Below are 17,404 nucleotides of genomic sequence, written 5' to 3'. Positions count from 1 at the left end.
CACAGTGAGTGACCCTTACCCTGAATAAACAGTGACTCTGTACAGTTACACAGTGAGTGACCCTTACCCTGAATAAACAGTGACTCTGTACAGTTACACAGTGAGTGACTCTTACCCTGAATAAACAGTGACGCTGTACAGTTACAGTGAGTGACCCTTACCCTGAATAAACAGTGACTCTGTACAGTTACACAGTGAGTGACCCTTCCCCTGAATAAACAGTGACTCTGTACAGTTACACAGTGAGTGACACTTACCCTGAATAAACAGTGACTCTGTACAGTTACACAGTGAGTGACCCTTACCCTGAATAAACAGTGACTCTGTACAGTTACACAGTGAGTGACCCTTACCCTGAATAAACAGTGACTCTGTACAGTTACACAGTGAGTGACCCTTACCCTGAATAAACAGTGACTCTGTACAGTTACAGTGAGTGACCCTTACCCTGAATAAACAGTGACTCTGTACAGTTACACAGTGAGTGACCCTTACCCTGAATAAACAGTGACTCTGTACAGTTACACAGTGAGTGACCCTTACCCTGAATAAACAGTGACTCTGTACAGTTACAGTGAGTGACCCTTACCCTGAATAAACAGTGACTCTGTACAGTTACACAGTGAGTGACCCTTACCCTGAATAAACAGTGACTCTGTACAGTTACACAGTGAGTGACCCTTACCCTGAATAAACAGTGACTCTGTACAGTTACAGTGAGTGACCCTTACCCTGAATAAACAGTGACTCTGTACAGTTACAGTGAGTGACCCTTACCCTGAATAAATAGTGACTCTGTACAGTTACTCAGTGAGTGACCGTTACCCTGAATAAACAGTGACTCTGTACAGTTACAGTGAGTGACCCTCACCCTGAATAAACAGTGACTCTGTACAGTTACACAGTGAGTGACCCTTACCCTGAATAAACAGTGACTCTGTACAGTTACACAGTGAGTGACCCTTACCCTGAATAAACAGTGACTCTGTACAGTTACAGTGAGTGACCCTTACCCTGAATAAACAGTGACTCTGTACAGTTACAGTGAGTGACCCTTACCCTGAATAAACAGTGACTCTGTACAGTTACAGTGAGTGACCCTTACCCTGAATAAACAGTGACTCTGTACAGTTACACAGTGAGTGACCCTTACCCTGAATAAACAGTGACTCTGTACAGTTACAGTGAGTGACTCTTACCCTGAATAAACAGTGACTCTGTACAGTTACAGTGAGTGACCCTTACCCTGAATAAACAGTGACTCTGCACAGTTACACAGTGAGTGACCCTTACCCTGAATAAACAGTGACTCTGTACAGTTACAGTGAGTGACCCTTACCCTGAATAAACAGTGACTCTGTACAGTTAAGTGAGTGACTCTTACCCTGAATAAACAGTGACTCTGTACAGTTACAGTGAGTGACCCTTACCCTGAATAAACAGTGACTCTGTACAGTTACAGTGAGTGACCCTTACCCTGAATAAACAGTGACTCTGTACAGTTACAGTGAGTGACCCTTACCCTGAATAAACAGTGATTCTGTACAGTTACACAGTGAGTGACCCTTTCCCTGAATAAACAGTGACTCTGTACAGTTACACAGTGAGTGACCCTTACCCTGAATAAACAGTGACTCTGTACAGTTACACAGTGAGTGACCCTTACCCTGAATAAACAGTGACTCTGTACAGTTACACAGTGAGTGACCCTTACCCTGAATAAACAGTGACTCTGTACAGTTACAGTGAGTGACCCTTACCCTGAATAAACAGTGACTCTGTACAGTTACAGTGAGTGACCCTTACCCTGAATAAACAGTGACTCTGTACAGTTAGTGAGTGACCCTTACCCTGAATAAACAGTGACTCTGTACAGTTACAGTGAGTGACCCTTACCCTGAATAAACAGTGACTCTGTACAGTTAAGTGAGTGACCCTTACCCTGAATAAACAGTGACTCTGTACAGTTACAGTGAGTGACCCTTACCCTGAATAAACAGTGACTCTGTACAGTTACACAGTGAGTGACCCTTACCCTGAATAAACAGTGACTCTGTACAGTTACACAGTGAGTGACCCTTAACCTGAATAAACAGTGACTCTGTACAGTTACACAGTGAGTGACCCTTACCCTGAATAAACAGTGACTCTGTACAGTTACACAGTGAGTGACCCTTACCCTGAATAAACAGTGACTCTGTACAGTTACAGTGAGTGACCCTTACCCTGAATAAACAGTGACTCTGTACAGTTACACAGTGAGTGACCCTTACCCTGAATAAACAGTGACTCTGTACAGTTACAGTGAGTGACTCTTACCCTGAATAAACAGTGACTCTGTACAGTTACAGTGAGTGACCCTTACCCTGAATAAACAGTGACTCTGTACAGTTACTCAGTGAGTGACCCTTACCCTGAATAAACAGTGACTCTGTACAGTTACACAGTGAGTGACCCTTACCCTGAATAAACAGTGACTCTGTACAGTTACAGTGAGTGACCCTTACCCTGAATAAACAGTGACTCTGTACAGTTACACAGTGAGTGACTCTTACCCTGAATAAACAGTGACTCTGTACAGTTACACAGTGAGTGACCCTTACCCTGAATAAACAGTGACTCTGTACAGTTACAGTGAGTGACCCTTACCCTGAATAAACAGTGACTCTGTACAGTTACACAGTGAGTGACCCTTACCCTGAATAAACAGTGACTCTGTACAGTTACAGTGAGTGACCCTTACCCTGAATAAACAGTGACTCTGTACAGTTACAGTGAGTGACCCTTACCCTGAATATACAGTGACTCTGTACAGTTACAGTGAGTGACCCTTACCCTGAATAAACAGTGACTCTGTACAGTTACACAGTGAGTGACCCTTACCCTGAATAAACAGTGACTCTGTACAGTTACAGTGAGTGACCCTTACCCTGAATAAACAGTGACTCTGTACAGTTACACAGTGAGTGACCCTTACCCTGAATAAACAGTGACTCTGTACAGTTACACAGTGAGTGACCCTTACCCTGAATAAACAGTGACTCTGTACAGTTACACAGTGAGTGACCCTTACCCTGAATAAACAGTGACTCTGTACAGTTACAGTGAGTGACCCTTACCCTGAATAAACAGTGACTCTGTACAGTTACACAGTGAGTGACCCTTACCCTGAATAAACAGTGACTCTGTACAGTTGCAGTGAGTGACCCTTACCCTGAATAAACAGTGACTCTGTACAGTTACAGTGAGTGACCCTTACTCTGAATAAACAGTGACTCTGTACAGTTACACAGTGAGTGACCCTTACCCTGAATAAACAGTGACTCTGTACAGTTACACAGTGAGTGACCCTTACCCTGAATAAACAGTGACTCTGTACAGTTACACAGCGAGTGACCCTTACCCTGAATAAACAGTGACTCTGTACAGTTACACAGTGAGTGACCCTTACCCTGAATAAACAGTGACTCTGTACAGTTACACAGTGAGTGACACTTACCCTGAATAAACAGTGACTCTGTACAGTTACAGTGAGTGACCCTTACCCTGAATAAACAGTGACTCTGTACAGTTACACAGTGAGTGACCCTTACCCTGAATAAACAGTGACTCTGTACAGTTACAGTGAGTGACCCTTACTCTGAATAAACAGTGACTCTGTACAGTTACACAGTGAGTGACCCTTACCCTGAATAAACAGTGACTCTGTACAGTTACACAGTGAGTGACCCTTACCCTGAATAAACAGTGACTCTGTACAGTTACACAGCGAGTGACCCTTACCCTGAATAAACAGTGACTCTGTACAGTTACACAGTGAGTGACCCTTACCCTGAATAAACAGTGACTCTGTACAGTTACACAGTGAGTGACACTTACCCTGAATAAACAGTGACTCTGTACAGTTACAGTGAGTGACCCTTACCCTGAATAAACAGTGACTCTGTACAGTTACACAGTGAGTGACCCTTACCCTGAATAAACAGTGACTCTGTACAGTTACAGTGAGTGACTCTTACCCTGAATAAACAGTGACTCTGTACAGTTACAGTGAGTGACCCTTACCCTGAATAAACAGTGACTCTGTACAGTTACAGTGAGTGACCCTTACCCTGAATAAACAGTGACTCTGGACAGTTACACAGTGAGTGACCCTTACCCTGAATAAACAGTGACTCTGTACAGTTACAGTGAGTGACCCTTACCCTGAATAAACAGTGACTCTGTACAGTTACAGTGAGTGACCCTTACCCTGAATAAACAGTGACTGTACAGTTACACAGAGAGTGACCCTTACTCTGAATAAACAGTGACTCTGTACAGTTACACAGTGAGTGACCCTTACCCTGAATAAACAGTGACTCTGTGCAGTTACTCAGTGAGTGACCCTTACTCTGAATAAACAGTGACTCTGTACAGTTACACAGTGAGTGACCCTTACTCTGAATTAACAGTGACTCTGTACAGTTAGTGAGTGACCCTTACCCTGAATAAACAGTGACTCTGTACAGTTACAGTGAGTGACCCTTACCCTGAATAAACAGTGACTCTGTACAGTTACACAGTGAGTGACCCTTACCCTGAATAAACAGTGACTCTGTACAGTTACAGTGAGTGACCCTTACCCTGAATAAACAGTGACTCTGTACAGTTACAGTGAGTGACCCTTACCCTGAATAAACAGTGACTCTACAGTTAGTGAGTGACCCTTACCCTGAATAAACAGTGACTCTGTACAGTTACACAGTGAGTGACCCTTACCCTGAATAAACAGTGACTCTGTACAGTTACAGTGAGTGACCCTTACCCTGAATAAACAGTGACTCTGTACAGTTACAGTGAGTGACCCTTACCCTGAATAAACAGTGACTCTGTACAGTTACAGTGAGTGACCCTTACCCTGAATAAACAGTGACTCTGTACAGTTACACAGTGAGTGACCCTTACCCTGAATAAACAGTGACTCTGTACAGTTACACAGTGAGTGACCCTTACCCTGAATAAACAGTGACTCTGTACAGTTACAGTGAGTGACCCTTACCCTGAATAAACAGTGACTCTGTACAGTTACACAGTGAGTGACCTTACCCTGAATAAACAGTGACTCTGTACAGTTACAGTGAGTGACCCTTACCCTGAATAAACAGTGACTCTGTACAGTTACACAGTGAGTGACCCTTACCCTGAATAAACAGTGACTCTGTACAGTTACAGTGAGTGACCCTTACCCTGAATAAACAGTGACTCTGTACAGTTACAGTGAGTGACCCTTACCCTGAATAAACAGTGACTCTGTACAGTTACACAGTGAGTGACCCTTACCCTGAATAAACAGTGACTCTGTACAGTTACACAGTGAGTGACCCTTACCCTGAATAAACAGTGACTCTGTACAGTTACAGTGAGTGACCCTTACCCTGAATAAACAGTGACTCTGTACAGTTACAGTGAGTGACCCTTACCCTGAATAAACAGTGACTCTGTACAGTTACACAGTGAGTGACCCTTACCCTGAATAAACAGTGACTCTGTACAGTTACAGTGAGTGACCCTTACCCTGAATAAACAGTGACTCTGTACAGTTACACAGTGAGTGACTCTTACCCTGAATAAACAGTGACTCTGTACAGTTACACAGTGAGTGACCCTTACCCTGAATAAACAGTGACTCTGTACAGTTACACAGTGAGTGACCCTTACCCTGAATAAACAGTGACTCTGTACAGTTACAGTGAGTGACCCTTACCCTGAATAAACAGTGACTCTGTACAGTTACAGTGAGTGACCCTTACCCTGAATAAACAGTGACTCTGTACAGTTACACAGTGAGTGACCCTTACCCTGAATAAACAGTGACTCTGTACAGTTACAGTGAGTGACCCTTACCCTGAATAAACAGTGACTCTGTACAGTTACACAGTGAGTGACCCTTACCCTGAATAAACAGTGACTCTGTACAGTTACACAGTGAGTGACCCTTACTCTGAATAAACAGTGACTCTGTACAGTTACACAGAGAGTGACCCTTACTCTGAATAAACAGTGACTGTACAGTTACACAGTGAGTGACCCTTACCCTGAATAAACAGTGACTCTGTACAGTTACACAGCGAGTGACCCTTACCCTGAATAAACAGTGACTCTGTACAGTTACACAGTGAGTGACCCTTACCCTGAATAAACAGTGACTCTGTACAGTTACACAGTGAGTGACACTTACCCTGAATAAACAGTGACTCTGTACAGTTACAGTGAGTGACCCTTACCCTGAATAAACAGTGACTCTGTACAGTTACACAGTGAGTGACCCTTACCCTGAATAAACAGTGACTCTGTACAGTTACAGTGAGTGACTCTTACCCTGAATAAACAGTGACTCTGTACAGTTACAGTGAGTGACCCTTACCCTGAATAAACAGTGACTCTGTACAGTTACAGTGAGTGACCCTTACCCTGAATAAACAGTGACTCTGGACAGTTACACAGTGAGTGACCCTTACCCTGAATAAACAGTGACTCTGTACAGTTACACAGTGAGTGACCCTTACCCTGAATAAACAGTGACTCTGTACAGTTACAGTGAGTGACCCTTACCCTGAATAAACAGTGACTCTGTACAGTTACAGTGAGTGACCCTTACCCTGAATAAACAGTGACTGTACAGTTACACAGAGAGTGACCCTTACTCTGAATAAACAGTGACTCTGTACAGTTACACAGTGAGTGACCCTTACCCTGAATAAACAGTGACTCTGTGCAGTTACTCAGTGAGTGACCCTTACTCTGAATAAACAGTGACTCTGTACAGTTACACAGTGAGTGACCCTTACTCTGAATTAACAGTGACTCTGTACAGTTAGTGAGTGACCCTTACCCTGAATAAACAGTGACTCTGTACAGTTACAGTGAGTGACCCTTACCCTGAATAAACAGTGACTCTGTACAGTTACACAGTGAGTGACCCTTACCCTGAATAAACAGTGACTCTGTACAGTTACAGTGAGTGACCCTTACCCTGAATAAACAGTGACTCTGTACAGTTACAGTGAGTGACCCTTACCCTGAATAAACAGTGACTCTGTACAGTTACAGTGAGTGACCCTTACCCTGAATAAACAGTGACTCTGTACAGTTACACAGTGAGTGACCCTTACCCTGAATAAACCGTGACTCTGTACAGTTACACAGTGAGTGACCCTTACCCTGAATAAACAGTGACTCTGTACAGTTACAGTGAGTGACCCTTACCCTGAATAAACAGTGACTCTGTACAGTTACAGTGAGTGACCCTTACCCTGAATAAACAGTGACTCTGTACAGTTACAGTGAGTGACCCTTACCCTGAATAAACAGTGACTCTGTACAGTTAGTGAGTGACCCTTACCCTGAATAAACAGTGACTCTGTACAGTTACACAGTGAGTGACTCTTACCCTGAATAAACAGTGACTCTGTACAGTTACACAGTGAGTGACCCTTACCCTGAATAAACAGTGACTCTGTACAGTTAGTGAGTGACCCTTACCCTGAATAAACAGTGACTCTGTACAGTTACACAGTGAGTGACCCTTACCCTGAATAAACAGTGACTCTGTACAGTTACAGTGAGTGACCCTTACCCTGAATAAACAGTGACTCTGTACAGTTACAGTGAGTGACCCTTACCCTGAATAAACAGTGACTCTGTACAGTTACACAGTGAGTGACTAAACAGTGACTCTGTACAGTTACACAGTGAGTGACCCTTACCCTGAATAAACAGTGACTCTGTACAGTTACAGTGAGTGACCCTCACCCTGAATAAACAGTGACTCTGTACAGTTACACAGTGAGTGACCCTTACCCTGAATAAACAGTGACTCTGTACAGTTACACAGTGAGTGACCCTTACTCTGAATAAACAGTGACTCTGTACAGTTACACAGAGAGTGACCCTTACTCTGAATAAACAGTGACTGTACAGTTACACAGTGAGTGACCCTTACTCTGAATTAACAGTGACTCTGTACAGTTAGTGAGTGACCCTTACCCTGAATAAACAGTGACTCTGTACAGTTACAGTGAGTGACCCTTACCCTGAATAAACAGTGACTCTGTACAGTTACACAGTGAGTGACCCTTACCCTGAATAAACAGTGACTCTGTACAGTTACAGTGAGTGACCCTTACCCTGAATAAACAGTGACTCTGTACAGTTACAGTGAGTGACCCTTACCCTGAATAAACAGTGACTCTGTACAGTTACACAGTGAGTGACCCTTACCCTGAATAAACAGTGACTGTACAGTTACACAGTGAGTGACCCTTACCCTGAATAAACAGTGACTCTGTACAGTTACAGTGAGTGACCCTTACCCTGAATAAACAGTGACTCTGTACAGTTAGTGAGTGACCCTTACCCTGAATAAACAGTGACTCTGTACAGTTACAGTGAGTGACCCTTACCCTGAATAAACAGTGACTCTGTACAGTTACACAGTGAGTGACCCTTACCCTGAATAAACAGTGACTCTGTACAGTTACACAGTGAGTGACCCTTACCCTGAATAAACAGTGACTCTGTACAGTTACACAGTGAGTGACTCTTACCCTGAATAAACAGTGACTCTGTACAGTTTTTTTTAAATTTCAAAATATATACTTTATTCATAAAAATCTTTGTTCATGTACATGACAATGCAGTCCACATCTAGTACAGTGCAAATTAACTTCAGCACTTGGCACTCAATTTACAAATTACATTACATTTTTCATTACATATATCAAAGCATGTTTCAATGTATTACAATGCACTCCGCAAATCATATTACAGATGAAAGCAGTATATGGTACTCGCTTTACACAAACAGGTACATTTTCATTACATGTTTTATAAGTGATACAGCCCGATGGGGGCCGAGGTACATTCCAACACTTGTCAAAATACATTACACTACAATCCACCAATCGTATTATATATGGCTTAATAATACACATGAATGCAGTGTATGGTACTCTATTTACATTCACAGATTACAAGTGCTGTGCAATTTACACACTTGTACGTCATGTGGCCCGAGGGGGGGTTTTCCACTGGTTTCAGCCCCTCAGTGTACACTGGCGGGAGGGCCTTAAACTGTGGGCCTTCCCCATCGTGCCTTGGCGGCAGCACCAACCTTTAGTGCGTCCCTCAGCACGTACTCCCGGACCTTGGAATGTGCCAATCTGCAACACTCGGCCGTGGACAACTCCTTGCTCTGGAAGACCAGCAAGTTTCGGGCAGACCAAAGGGCGTCTTTCACCGAGTTGATGATCTTCCAGCAGCAGTTGATGTTTGTCTCGGTGTGCGTCCCTGGGAACAGTCCGTAGAGCACAGAGTCCTGTGTTACCGAGCTGCTCGGGATGAACCTCGACAAAGACCACTGCATCTCTTTCCAGACCTTCTTTGCAAAGGCACATTCCAGAAGGAGATGGATGACGGTCTCGTCCCAAGCGCAGCCTCCTCGCGGACAGCGTGCGGTGGAGCAGAGACGTCGGGAGTGCATGAAGGATCTGACAGGGAGGGCCCTTCTCACCACCAGCCAAGCTACGTCTTGGTGCTTGTTTGTGAGTTCTGGCGATGAGGCATTCTGCCAAATGACTTCGACAGTCTGCTCGGGGAACCATCCGAGAGGATCTACCATCTCCTTTTCCCGTAGGGTCTCGAGGACGTTACGTGCTGACCACTGCTTGACAGCCTTGTGGTCAAAGGTGTTTGCGGTGAAAAACTTTTCCACGAAGGACAGGTGGTCTGGCACGGTCCAACTGGATGGAGTGTTCCGCGGCAGCGTCGCCAGGCCCATCCTTCGCAACACCGGGGACAGGTAGAACCTCAGCACGTAGTGACACTTGGTGTTTGCGTACCGAGGGTCCATGCACAGTTTGATGCAGCCGCACACAAAGGTGGCCATCAGGATGAGGGCGACGTTTGGTACGTTCTTTCCCCCTTTCTCTGGAGATTTGTACATCGTGTCCCTCCGGACACGGTCCATTTTCGATCACCAGATGAAGTGGAAGACGGCTCGGGTGACTGCGGCGGCGCAGGGTCGGGGTATGGGCCACACCTGCGCCACGTACAGCAGCACCGACAGCACTTCGCACCTGATGACCAGGTTCTTGCCCACGATCGACGGAGCGCTGCTCCCACATTCCCAGTTTCTGGCGTGCCTTGGAGATACGCTCCTCCCAGTTTTTGGTGCACGCCCCGGCCGCTCCGAACCATATTCCCAGCACCTTCAGGTAATCTGACCTGACGGTGAAGGGGACAAAGGATCGGTCGGCCCAGTTCCCAAAGAACATGGCCTCGCTTTTGCTGCGATTTACTTTTGCTCCCGAGGCCAGTTCAAATTGGTCGCAGATGCTCAGCAGTCTGCGGACCGACAGCGGGTCCGAGCAAAAGACGGCGACGTCGTCCATGTACAGGGAGGTCTTAACCTGAGTGCCTCCGCTGCCTGGGATCGTCACCCCTCCTATGCTCGAATCCCTTCTGATGGACTAGGCAAAGGGTTCGATACAACACACAAACAAGACGGAGGAGAGAGGACAGCCCTGCCTGACTCCAGATTTGATCGGGAAGCTTTCTGATTCCCACCCGTTGATTAGAACTGCGCTACTGATGTCTGTGTAGAGCAGTTGGATCCAATTGCAGATTCCCTCCCCAAACCCCATTTTGGAGAGCACGTCCATCATGTACGTGTGCGATATTCTGTCGAAAGCCTTCTCCTGGTCCAAGCTGATTAAGCAGGTGTGCACCCCCCTGTCCCGCACGTAGGCGATCGTATCTCTGAGTAGCGCGGGGCTATCAGAGATCTTCCTGCCGGGTACGGCACAGGTCTGATCCGGGTGGATCACCAGCTCCAGAGCAGACTTGACCCTGTTGGCGATGACCTTGGACAGAATCTTGTAGTCCACATTAAGCAGCGAAATGGGCCGCCAGTTTCTGATTTCTTCCCTCTCCCCCTTCTGCTTGTAGATGAGGGTGATGATGCCTTTCCTCATCGATTCTGACATGCTGCCAGCCAGAAGCATACCCCCGTACACTTCCAGCAGGTCTGGGCCCATCCAGTCCCACAGAGCCGAATACAACTCGACCGGTAGGCCGTCGCTTCCGGGAGTTTTACTCGTCTCGAAGGACCGGACGGCCTTTGTCAGCTCGTCCAGAGTTAGCGGGTGATCCAGACTCTCCCGCTTGCTGTCGTCTAGCACCTCCGAGATAGACGACAGGAAAGACTGGGAGGCCGCGCTGTCTGTGGGCTTCGTGTCGTACAGCCCGGCATAAAAGGATTTGCTGATCCTTTGCATGTCAGGCTGCGAGGACGTCACAGAGCCGTCTTCCTCCTTCAGGCTGTGGATCACAGAGCTCCCTCTGTGTACCTTTCGGAAGAAGAAACGCGAGCACGTCTCGTCCTGCTCCACAGAGCGGACTCTGGAGCGGAAGATGATCTTGGAGGACTCTGAGGCATAGAGCGAGGCTTGCTGGCCCTTCACCTCTTGGAGTTCCTCCCCGACATTGACTCCCATCGACTGCAGCAGGAGCAGATTCTGCATGCTTTTCTGGAGTCGGGACATTTCCCTCTGTCCCTCTCTCGCCTTCTGAACACCTTTGAGGATGAAGAACCTCTTGATGTTCGTCTTGATCGTTTCCCACCAGTGCGCCGGGGAATCAAAGAGGGGTTTCACAGTTCTCCAAACTTTGTAATCCCTTTTGAGTTCCTCAATGTTTTCTGGGGTCAACAGTTTCACGTTCAGCTTCCATATCCCTCTGCCCACTTTCTGGTCTTCCTGTGGGTGACAGTCGGCTAGTAAGAGGCAGTGGTCAGAGAAGAACACCGGCTTGACGTCGGTGGATCTGACCGAGAGAGTTTGGGACACAAACAGGAAGTCTATCCTGGAACGGACAGACCCGTCTGGCCTGGACCAGGTGTATCTGCGCGGCGCTCCATCTGCAGGGTTGCTGAAGACGTCGTGCAGCTTGGCGTCTTTTACCGCTTCCATCAGGAGTCTGGACGTGGCGTCCAGTTTGCTGTCGGCTCTGCCGGATCGCCCAGCCGCATCGATGATGCAGTTGAAGTCACCGCCCAGAATAACCGGCCTGGACGTCGCCAGCAGCAGCGGCAGCTGCTGGAAAACGGCCAGCCGCTCGTTCTTGAGAGCCGGGGCGTACACATTAATCAGCCTGAGCAGGGCGTTCTTGTACAGTACGTCTGCTACGAGGAGGCGGCCACCCACCACCTCCTTAACTTCGGTGATGGTGAAGTCACCTCCCCGCAGCAGAATACCCAGGCCGGAGGCACGGCAATCGTTACCTCCTGACCAGATCGATTGGCCGTGGGGCCACCATCGCGACCACTGCCTGTAGTTGCTGAAGTGCGGTAGGCCGCACTCCTGCAGGAACAGTAGGTCGGCCTTGACCTTGGCAAGGTACCCCAAGGTGGAAACACATCGCGTTGTGCTTTTGATGCTACGCACGTTTATGCTTGCAATTTTTAAACCCATTTTAAATTTTAAATAGAGTTCAGGTCCCATTTTAATAAGCAGTCCTTTATGCTGTTTCCATCCCTTGGGGCTGGACCTGCATACACACAGTGTTAGAGAAAAACTGTACTTGCCCTGGGCTGAGGAACCCGCCCTGGTCTCTTGAGGGGTTGCTGTACCGGCAGGGGGATGACGGCGGTGAGAAGAAGTTTTCCTCATTCGTGGGTGGTTCTTCCCTCAGCCTGTCGCCTGTGGTGTCGTGGCTCCCGGTTTCCCGGAGCAGGTGTGCATCGGTCGCTTCGTTGCTCCCGGTTTCCCGGAGCTGGGGTATGGTGGATGCTCCACTGCTCCCGGTGGTCTGGAGCTGGGGAGCGTCGGGCACTTGGCCGCTACTGGCGGTCTGGAGCTGGAGAGAGTCGGGCTCTTACCGCTCCCGGCGGTCTGGAGCTGGGGAGCGTCGGGCACTTGGCCGCTCCCGGCGGTCTGGAGCTGGGGAGCGTCGGGCACTTGGCCGCTCCCGGCGGTCTGGAGCTGGGGAGCGTCGGGCACTTGGCTGCTCCCGGCGGTCTGGAGCTGGAGAGAGTCGGACACTTGGCCGCTCCCGGCGGTCTGGAGCTGGAGAGAGTCGGGCTCTTGGCCGCTCCCGGCGGTCTGGAGCTGGGGAGCGTCGGGCACTTGGCCGCTCCCGGCGGTCTGGAGCTGGGGAGCGTCGGGCACTTGGCCGCTCCCGGCGGTCTGGAGCTGGGGAGCGTCGGGCACTTGGCTGCTCCCGGCGGTCTGGAGCTGGAGAGAGTCGGACACTTGGCCGCTCCCGGCGGTCTGGAGCTGGAGAGAGTCGGGCTCTTACCGCTCCCGGCGGTCTGGAGCTGGGGAGCGTCGGGCACTTGGCCGCTCCCGGCGGTCTGGAGCTGGGGAGCGTCGGGCACTTGGCCGCTCCCGGCGGTCTGGAGCTGGGGAGCGTCGGGCACTTGGCTGCTCCCGGCGGTCTGGAGCTGGAGAGAGTCGGACACTTGGCCGCTCCCGGCGGTCTGGAGCTGGAGAGAGTCGGGCTCTTGGCCGCTCCCGGCGGTCTGGAGCTGGGGAGCGTCGGGCACTTGGCCGCTCCCGGCGGTCTGGAGCTGGGGAGCGTCGGGCACTTGGCCGCTCCCGGCGGTCTGGAGCTGGGGAGCGCCGGGCACTTGGCCGCTCCCGGCGGTCTGGAGCTGGAGAGAGTCGGGCTCTTGGCCGCTCCCGGCGGTCTGGAGCTGGAGTTGTCGGGCTCTTGGCCGCTCCCGGCGGTCTGGAGCTGGGCTGCGTTGTGCCCTTCGTTGCCTCCGGTGTTCTGGGGCACGGTGATCACTCCTGTTTGTTTCTTTGCGCTCAGCCACTTTTTCTGTTGTTGGTGACTGTTCTTTTCTTGCCCTTCCTCATCAGATGAGCAGCTGCTGGTGTTGCCCGTTTGGGGCGGGTGCCGCCTTTTTTCCACAAGCCTGGACTTTGGCGGCCTCTCTCTTTGGGGGAGGCTTTTTTTCTTGTTCTTTCGTTTGACCTCCTGCCATTCTCCCGTTTGTTGTTCTCCTGCTGCCTCCTCTTCCATGGGCTCTGGCTGTTGGGGAGGAGGCTGCGTGCTGGTTGCCTGGGTTTGGTCGTTTCCAGTGAGTGCCTCTACGGTGGGAGCGGTGTTGGTCTCCTTTGAGGCGGCCTTATTGACAGGTCCTTTAATTGCCTGCGCATAGCTGCTGCTGCGCTTTGGGCAGGCCTCGTAGAGATGGCCTGTCTCCCCGCACAAGTTGCAGCACTTGCTCTCCTTGCAGTCCTTCGTCTGGTGGCCTTCCTGCTTGCAGTTGCGACAGATGGTGACAGTGCAGGTCGCCGCCACGTGCCCGGATCTCCCGCAGGTTTGACACACCCTGGGTTGTCCCGCGTACACCATGTAGCCCCGGCTTCCACCGATGGCGAAGCTGGAGGGGAGGTGCTGGATGGCTCCTTTGGCATCCACTTTCAGGGTTACTTTGATCTGGCGTTTGCTGGCCCAGATCCCAAACAGGTCATTGATGTCAACGCTGTTCCCGACGCTGTCGACGTATCTGCCGAGGAACATCAGCACATCGACAACAGGGATGTGCGGGTTGTACGTGTGTACAGTGACCATCCGGTTTCTTTGTTTTGGGAGAGTGAATACAGTTACAGTGAGTGACCCTTACCCTGAATAAACAGTGACTCTGTACAGTTAGTGAGTGACCCTTACCCTGAATAAACAGTGACCCTGTACAGTTACAGTGAGTGACCCTTACCCTGAATAAACAGTCACTCTGTACAGTTAGTGAGTGACCCTTACCCTGAATAAACAGTGACTGTGTACAGTTACAGTGAGTGACCCTTACCCTGAATAAACAGTGACTCTGTACAGTTACACAGTGAGTGACCCTTACCCTGAATTACCAGCGACTCTGTACAGTTAGTGAGTGACCCTTACCCTGAATAAACAGTGACTGTGTACAGTTACAGTGAGTGACCCTTACCCTGAATAAACAGCGACTCTATACAGTTAGTGAGTGACCCTTACCCTGAATAAACAGCGACTCTGTACAGTTACAGTGAGTGACTCTTACCCTGAATAAACAGTGACTCTGTACAGTTACAGTGAGTGACCCTTACCCTGAATAAACAGTGACTCTGTACAGTTACAGTGAGTGACCCTTACCCTGAATAAACAGTGACTCTGTACAGTTACACAGTGAGTGACCCTTACCCTGAATAAACAGTGACTCTGTACAGTTACAGTGAGTGACCCTTACCCTGAATAAACAGTGACTCTGTACAGTTACACAGCGAGTGACCCTTACCCTGAATAAACAGTGACTCTGTACAGTTACACAGTGAGTGACCCTTACCCTGAATAAACAGTGACTCTGTACAGTTACACAGTGAGTGACCCTTACCCTGAATAAACAGTGACTCTGTACAGTTACAGTGAGTGACCCTTACCCTGAATAAACAGTGACTCTGTACAGTTACACAGTGAGTGACCCTTACCCTGAATAAACAGTGAATCTGTACAGTTACAGTGAGTGACTCTTACCCTGAATAAACAGTGACTCTGTACAGTTACAGTGAGTGACTCTTACCCTGAATAAACAGTGACTCTGTACAGTGACACAGTGAGTGACCCTTACCCTGAATAAACAGTGACTCTGTACAGTTATAGTGAGTGACCCTTACCCTGAATAAACAGTGACTCTGTCCAGTTAGTGAGTGACCCTTACCCTGAATAAACAGTGACTCTGTACAGTTAGTGAGTGACCCTTACCCTGAATAAACAGTGACTCTGTACAGTTAGTGAGTGACCCTTACCCTGAATAAACAGTGACTCTGTACAGTTACAGTGAGTGACCCTTACCCTGAATAAACAGTGACTCTGTACAGTTACACAGTGAGTGACCCTTACCCTGAATAAACAGTGACTCTGTACAGTTACACAGTGAGTGACCCTTACCCTGAATAAACAGTGACTCTGTACAGTTACAGTGAGTGACCCTTACCCTGAATAAACAGTGACTCTGTACAGTTACAGTGAGTGACCCTTACCCTGAATAAACAGTGACTCTCTACAGTTACACAGTGAGTGACCCTTACCCTGAATAAACAGTGACTGTACAGTTACAGTGAGTGACTCTTACCCTGAATAAACAGTGACTCTGTATAATTAGTGAGTGACCCTTACCCTGAATAAACAGTGACTCTGTACAGTTAGTGAGTGACGCTTACCCTGAATAAACAGTGACTCTGTACAGTTAGTGAGTGACCCTTACCCTGAATAAACTACAGTGAGTGACCCTTACCCTGAATAAACAGTGACTCTGTGCAGTTATAGTGAGTGACCCTTACCCTGAATAAACAGTGACTCTGTACAGTTAGTGAGTGACCCTTACCCTGAATAAACTACACAGTGAGTGACCCTTACCCTGAATAAACAGTGACTCTGTACAGTTATAGTGAGTGACCCTTACCCTGAATAAACTACACAGTGAGTGACCCTTACCCTGAATAAACAGTGACTCTGTGCAGTTACACAGTGAGTGACCCTTACCCTGAATAAACAGTGACTCTGTACAGTTACAGTGAGTGACCCTTACCCTGAATAAACAGTGACTCTGTATAATTAGTGAGTGACCCTTACCCTGAATAAACTGTGACTCTGTACAGTTACACAGTGAGTGACCCTTACCCTGAATAAACAGTGACTCTGTACAGTTACAGTGAGTGACCCTTACCCTGAATAAACAGTGACTCTGTACAGTTACACAGTGAGTGACCCTTACCCTGAATAAACAGTGACTCTGTACAGTTACAGTGAGTGACCCTTACCCTGAATAAACAGTGACTCTCTACAGTTACACAGTGAGTGACCCTTACCCTGAATAAACAGTGACTGTACAGTTACAGTGAGTGACTCTTACCCTGAATAAACAGTGACTCTGTATAATTAGTGAGTGACCCTTACCCTGAATAAACAGTGACTCTGTACAGTTAGTGAGTGACGCTTACCCTGAATAAACAGTGACTCTGTACAGTTAGTGAGTGACCCTTACCCTGAATAAACTACAGTGAGTGACCCTTACCCTGAATAAACAGTGACTCTGTGCAGTTATAGTGAGTGACCCTTACCCTGAATAAACAGTGACTCTGTACAGTTAGTGAGTGACCCTTACCCTGAATAAACTACACAGTGAGTGACCCTTACCCTGAATAAACAGTGACTCTGTACAGTTATAGTGAGTGACCCTTACCCTGAATAAACTACACAGTGAGTGACCCTTACCCTGAATAAACAGTGACTCTGTGCAGTTACACAGTGAGTGACCCTTACCCTGAATAAACAGTGACTCTGTACAGTTACAGTGAGTGACCCTTACCCTGAATAAACAGTGACT

The sequence above is a fragment of the Somniosus microcephalus genome, chromosome 12 (assembly GCF_052327205.1).
Source record: "Somniosus microcephalus isolate GS21.2 chromosome 12, FLI_Smic_1.0, whole genome shotgun sequence".
Lineage (NCBI taxonomy): Eukaryota > Metazoa > Chordata > Chondrichthyes > Squaliformes > Somniosidae > Somniosus > Somniosus microcephalus.
The sequence above is the reverse complement of the archived record's forward strand: the minus strand, read 5'-3'. Positions refer to the sequence as shown.